Genomic DNA, 6,750 nt, shown 5'->3' with positions numbered 1-6,750 from the left:
CGACCACAGGTATTGTTTAAAAGACGTCAAGCGGACCGGGGGTTTTAAATGCAAGTCCATGCGGACACCAACATCCGAACGATTGTACCAATAAATCCTGAACCTTCTGGAAGATTTCAGCTCCCGCTGGTTTGGATCAGGGTGATGTTGGGGCAAATTCCATTAATTGGGAAAGGTGGCAATCTTGTGGGAATGTCCTCGCCAGAGAAGAAACTTGTCGCTTCCATGTTTTATTTTCATCCGACGTCCCATTAGCGAGATCCAGAGCGTGACGGACTCATATGGAGTCGGCCTCCTGTAATTTTTCTGGTCTCATTCTCACCACAGGTGAAGGCAGAGCCACACATCAACGTGCCAATGGGGCCACGGTTGAAGTGGTGGGGCCACGGTTGAAGTGGCGGTGGCCACGGGTCATGTGGCCTCTATGTATTTTCCATGTTGAAGGCCGATTGCCCCAAACATTGCCCGTCATATGCAGTGTCACTGAATAACGTGTGAAACATACTGTAGCATATACAAAATTGTATTTTCTTCATACATTAAATACAATAAACACAATAAACATGAAATGCGTATAGGACATTTAAAACTCTCTCAATGACCAAACTTGTATTTTATGAACACACTTATACGAGCAAAATATGACAAAAGTGTTCCAGATTTCAGTTTCAATTGAGACTGAAATCCGGAATCATTACCCCCTACTGACAGACTAATAATACCCGCTCGCAGGCCAAGTGCTGATTCACCTTGGGGCCTCGCCTGGTATAGAGATCGTGGGTTAAATCCCGACGCCTGTATATCTGGAGTTTGCATGTTCTCCCCGTGACTGCGTGGATTTTTCTCTGGGTCCTTCGGTTTTTCCCTCCACATTTAGAAACATGCGTTTAAAAGTATTTGGCTGCTATATATTTCTGCGTGACAAGCCACTTTATAGCGCTTTCATTTGTGGCCCGGTCGTTCCTGAAAGAGAGCTATACAGCTGAGTGGGCCTTACCTGGTAAAATAAAAAGAGATTAGTTTTGTTAGTTTATTTTGTGCCACAGGGGGACAGCTACAGGGGGGGGGTGCCCATTAAAATGGTCGAGATGAGATGCAACTTAAGGCGCTTGTGACTTCCCAAAAATATTATTTATGGCAGGTTTTCACATCTAAACATCCCGGGTGGCATTGAAGCCAAGAGCTCCCACCCTAGGTGAGTAGCTACGAGAGCGGTGCTGTGCACGGCGACACGCCACTTTCTCCATCTGCCTGACTTGGTATTTTCTTTTTTGTTACTTAAATAAATGTTAATGTTTCGTTTTGTGTACGCGTGTATGTACACCGTTTGGGGAGCGGTGGTGCAGCAGTTAGCGCACTACGAACTCAGCCATCTGAGTACGTGGTGTGGGGTGTGTATAACATCGCAAAACTGGGGAGGACAAAGGCAGCCAGACGTGGGGCTGGCCACAAAACCACTTCTGTGCCATGCCGGCCATCATAGGTGCTACCCGTTAACAGCACTTGCCCCAGCAATCTGTTAACGGCGATACGGAGTACCTTTGTCTTTTTGTGCAATTGTGTGCTTCTGTGTGCGACGCATGCGACGATGTGCATGTTTGTGTTTGATAAATGTACATCCGCAATGTGTGTGTGACGCGTATGATGCGCGTGTGTGACGACGGTTGGAACAGCGATTCACGCACTGCCCTATCCACGCGGCGACCTCTCCTCAACGTCTCGAGCCTCGGCGGAGAGCGCCGCGAGGTTCGACTCCAACTCCGGCTTTCCAGGGACAAACCCCCCCCCCCAATGCCCCTCCCCCCAGGCCCATGGGGGGGGGGGGGGAAGTCGCTACCCTCCCTCACTCCACGCTCAGGAACTTCCTCTTCTTCGCCGTGTTCATGTACGGTCGCCAAGGCCACCCACCTCGGCGGTGGCCGCGTTGTCCAGCGTGCCCAGTTTAATCTCATAGACTGCGCGACACACAAAAGCAAAGATCCCCCCCATGCAGCCTTTAACAGACGGCGTGGGAAAAGCGCTGTTCGTGTGTTAGCATGTAGGAAAGCCAGCACGGCACACCAAGGGGTGGGTGTGGGTGGCCAGCATTACGTCCGATCATCTTTGAATTTACACATCGCATCTGGGGTGGGGGAATGCGAGTCGGGTCACGGTACAGCGAATGCGACCAGAGCAGCGACCCCACCGACTCAAGTTCCGATCCGCTCTACAAGTCACCCGCGGGCCACCTAGCCCGAGGCTAGACTCTTACATTCAGCCCATCATCCTCTCAGGGGTCGATAAAATTTACAACCACTTCGTAGGGAAGTCCACAAGGAATGTGGAATTTCCACCGCCTCTGCAGGGGTGTAAAGTGGAGACGAGTAACAATGTGTCAGGCAGACTTACGCTCCATCTCGAATCACGGTCCCACCTCCTTCAACTCGATGTCCTTGCCGTCGCGCTTGTAGACGTTGTGCCTGTTGGGAGGGGGGAAGGGGGGCACAGAAGTCACGGGAGGGGTCGCGGCAAGTCACACGGACGGCGCTGGACTCTCATTACGTGTCCTCGCAGACGTTTGCCAGTTAGAGGCCAGCGGCCACCCTGTTTAAAACTGCGGATGCATTAGCAAATGAACAACATTACGCGCCTTCAGCTTCAGAGATGGCGTTAAATAAAAACTCTGTGCTGTTGCTCGAAAACTAAAGTAAAACGAAACTATTTTTATTTTACCACTGAGCTATGTAGCTCTTTTTCACATAAAAATGTATAGCAGCAAAATACTCGAAATTCAAGTTTCTAAATGTGTAGGGAAAAACCCGGAGGACCCGGAGAAAAATCAAAGTGACCAGGAGGAGAACATGCAAACTCCGAATATACAGGCGGACACACAGCACCTGGCCCAAAAGTCTGCTCACTCTTTCCCATTCCGAGACATCTGCAAGTTGCCGGGTGGTAGGTGTCACGTCCACCGCTGAATCTCGGTACGCGCGAGCGGCTCGGTGTTAATTTTATTTATAGAGGCGTAGCGCTGCTGTTTTTAAAACGCGTTGCCCTCACCGCAGAGAACCGTAGTGACACGACCGGCACTCTATGGAACAAAACTGTGCCGCACGCCCTCCCGCATGGTCTTATGGGAGCCTCGGTATGTCTTCAGGTCAGAAGACGTACTTGAGTTTTTCTTACGGTTCCGTTTCGACGACGTATATGTACATCATGGAAATGAGAAAGGGTTATAGCCTATACGAGGGATCTTTGTGCTTTGGGGATGGGGGAGGAAGATGTGGGTGAGACTGGCACGGTGCCCGCACGCACCCTCTTTCCGAGTCGCGACGTGAAGTTGTGCATCACGAGGTGTTGGAATGCCTCGGACATCATGTCCACGTCCGGATGTCGTGCCGCATCACCACGCTCGAGAGTGTCAAGTACACCGTGGCATCGTACCACGTGTCACATGAACAGCACGCCGGAAAGTTAGACACACCACAGGTGTCACACAGACTGTACTGGAGAGTTAAACACACTGCCCTTCCATCAGCGGCATCATACCACATCACACCACATACACAGTTAAGACACCACAATTCCCCGTCTGCAGCATCATACTACACACCGCACATCGTACGCACAGCTAAATACACCTCCATCCCCCGTCTGTTGCACCGCATCACACACGTCACACCATGCATCACACCGGGGAGCGGGAGCGGAGTGGCTATCTCATTACACTACAAATCCGGTGACCTGACTTCGACTTCCGGTGTGTCCAAGCATCGACAGTGGGGAGACAAAAGGGGCCAGATGCGGTAATGACCACACCACCCACCCCGCCGTGTGCCCTGCCGGCCTTCGTAGGTCGATCGACAAACAGCACTTGCCCTGACAGCCTGTTAAAGGCTACACGGGGGAGCTTTGTCGACTGCGGTGCGTGCGCGTGCCTGGCATACCGCGGTGCTCATGCAGGACGATGAAGTCGTTGACGGCGTTGGCGCAGCACGCCCACACCAGCGCCTGCAGCTTGTGGCCTTCGTGGTTCATCGGCTGAGCGTTCGGCAGGATCAGCTTCTTCTCCTGCGGTGGTGGTGGGATGGTGGTGGTGGTGTGGTAACATGACAGCAAGCGGTCACACGCCGAGTCCGCTCTTCCCACCGGCGTCCGTCCCGGCCACGCTGCGTTCACCCCCCCACCTCCCCGCCCTACCACTGTATCCGACTCGGGTTGTGTTGTTTGTTTTTTCCATTGCGGAAGCCGAGCCGAGCCGTACCGGTATACGGGGTCGCCAAACCCCGTGTTGGCACAACTGGGATGCACCATTGGAAAAACTTTACTATTTATATTTTACCAGGTAAGGCCCACTGAGCTATGCAGCTCTTTTCCAGAAGCGACCTGGCCACAAATCATAGCTCAACTAAGTGGCTTATCGTCATGTGTAAATTTATAGCAGCCAAATACTCTTAAACGGACGTCGATTCTAAATGCGGAGGGAAAAACCGGAGGACCTGGAGAGAAATCCACGCGACTCCTCGGAAAGAGGCACGCAACTCCAAATATACAGCAGGCATCAGGGTCAGGATTGAACCTGCGACCTCCTGTATACCAGGTGAGGGAGTTAACATCTCGCCACAGTGGCGCCCCCAATGGTACATCTTTCCGTGACCACCGACCGTGCGTAGTGCTACAGTAGATACATTTTCGATGAATGGAAGGGATCGGTCATCGGGAAAAGGCGGACTGAATCGCGAGGAATGAAGTTGACAAAAGCTGCATGCACCAAACCAAAGTGTCCAACGCTCCACCACTTACGACCACCCCCCCCCCCACACAGCCTCCACCTTTCATCAACAACCAGATTTCTTCTGGTTAACTCAACGGATGCGAGTTATCTCACACTGCACAAGCCCGATGATTGGTCGACACGGCTCGTGTGAGGTGCAAGGAACTGATTCTTAAGCCGATAGAGAACATGTGTGTGTGTGCGGTAATTTAGCAGTTAGCATGCTGCCCGACAAACCTAGTGACCCGAGGTTGATTTCCGTTCATGGCCAACACCAGTGGCGATTATCTGAACTGGTCCTGGGCCTCCCCTAGATCAACTCAGCCTCAAATGAGTACCTAGTGCGGTGTGTAAACATTACCAGAGAGATAAAGGTGGCCAGTTGTGGTGCTAGCCACCAACACCCTCGCAAACAGCACCTGTCCCAAAAGCCTGTTAAGGCTATATGGGGGACCTCTGTCTTTGCGCGCTTGTACACATGCAATACACGAGGACCCACATTCCTCGTGTGACCCCAAACCCTGTAGCCCCTGTGACCCCGTGCCCGCACCTTGATGAACTGCTTGAGGAGGGAGCTGGGGTCGCGTGAGGTCGTCGCCATGATGTGTGGGTCCTTCACGCCGGCTCAGCGGTACTCGTCATCCATGTGGCTGCTCACTCCTACTGACACGGGGGGGGGGGTGGATAGAAAGAGGTGGTAGATGGGGCAGGGGGGACGGAGAGGGTAGGTTATCATTTGCCATACTTCCCCGTGCAGGTGAGTGAAGGTGTGTGTGTGGGTGGATGGAAGGAGCGACCAGGAATGGTTTAGAATATCACTCTGCAGTGATCGCGTTGATTTTGTGTAGCGAGCTGAGCACTAATGAGACCTGGATGAGTCCCAATTGCAAGAGTGGGTGGGTGATATGGCAGGTGAGTGGGTAAATTGAGTAAAATGATGAGTGAGTGAATGAGTGGGTCAGTGCAAGTTAAACCTCTTTGTTACAGCACGTAACCAACCGTGGTAATCGGAAGTGTGACAAACTAACCACAAAAAGAAGTTCTCAAGAAATGAGTTTGTCAATCTAGACGATGATTTAAAAGTGCAAAGCTCCAGTGGCTTCCTAATATTGTAAGGAAGACCGCTGCAGAAGGAAGACTGCTCCAGAAGCACACGTTATGTGGTGACCACCGCCTTCATTCGACAATCCACCAAAATTTACGCCAGCCACCACACACACACACGGCCGACTCTTTTCCGCGTTCACGCCACGGGATTTTTCAAAGTCCACTTGGGAAGCAATCGCCGTGCGGTATTTACGGTCAACGCAACTGCTGCATTAAACCCATTAAACCGGTGGGGGGGGGGGGGTTGAGGGCCCGCCGTTCTCGAACCGCGAACCTCCGCGGCAAAATACGGTGCCACCGCTTGGCAGGAAGGACCGACGGCGAGCCGGGGATGCGCGCCGACTCGGCGTGTCTAGCGGGCGGAGACGCGCGACGCTTATCCCCCTGCCTCAAGAGTCTCGCGGGAAGGAAGAGAGAGAGAGAGAGATGCGAGGAGACGTGATGGTGAGGGATGTGAGATCACCCTCCCCTCCCTGGTCGAATTCCACGGCCTTCTGGAGTTCAAGCGCCTCCCACCGCAGGTCCGTAGGCAGCACCAGGTTTTCTTCGGTGACGACGTCAGGGGGACAGGGGGCAGTGGGTAGGGGGCGGGCAGGAGAGAATTAACAAGGAAGAAAAATCATGCGCACGCATGGATTCATTTGGAAACGCTTTCCACGCGCGGTTGTCTTCTCGCCTGTATTGTCAGACCGTTTTGTCCCATCTTAGTCCGTCTTGCGTGTCTCATTGTCTCTAGATTCGTCTCTAGTCTGTCTTGCGTGTTTCAATGTCTCTAGTCTGTCTCGCTGTCTCTCGTTCGTCTTGTCGTCGCGAGCCCATCTCTAGATCCGTCTCGCCGCCCGTTACCATCGAGCGCCCTCTTGAGCCGCGCCTTCTCCTCTACGAGGACC

At 52.8% G+C, this 6,750-nt stretch overlaps 1 long non-coding RNA gene across 2 annotated transcripts; it reads right to left on the bottom strand.

Moving 5' to 3' along the window:
* Positions 1 to 507: 507 nt before the first annotated feature.
* On the bottom strand, positions 508 to 6,546 carry LOC142924073 (uncharacterized). 2 transcript variants are annotated; one of them, XR_012941209.1, is made up of 6 exons: positions 6,135 to 6,542; positions 5,304 to 5,413; positions 3,927 to 4,050; positions 3,295 to 3,390; positions 2,389 to 2,459; positions 508 to 1,955 (listed from the first exon to the last, which is right to left on the bottom strand). It is a non-coding gene; the product is annotated as an uncharacterized LOC142924073 (long non-coding RNA). The 2 variants fall into 2 exon arrangements; XR_012941210.1 differs by lacking the exon at positions 3,295 to 3,390 and having other exon boundaries at positions 6,135 to 6,546.
* Between the last annotated feature and the right edge of the window lie 204 nt (positions 6,547 to 6,750).

This window comes from Petromyzon marinus, chromosome 8, assembly GCF_048934315.1.
Source record: "Petromyzon marinus isolate PM22_M1 ecotype Great Lakes invasive population chromosome 8, UKy_Petmar_22M1.pri1.0, whole genome shotgun sequence".
NCBI classification, from domain to species: Eukaryota; Metazoa; Chordata; class Hyperoartia; order Petromyzontiformes; family Petromyzontidae; genus Petromyzon; species Petromyzon marinus.
This window is presented reverse-complemented; position numbering and strand designations above follow the sequence as displayed.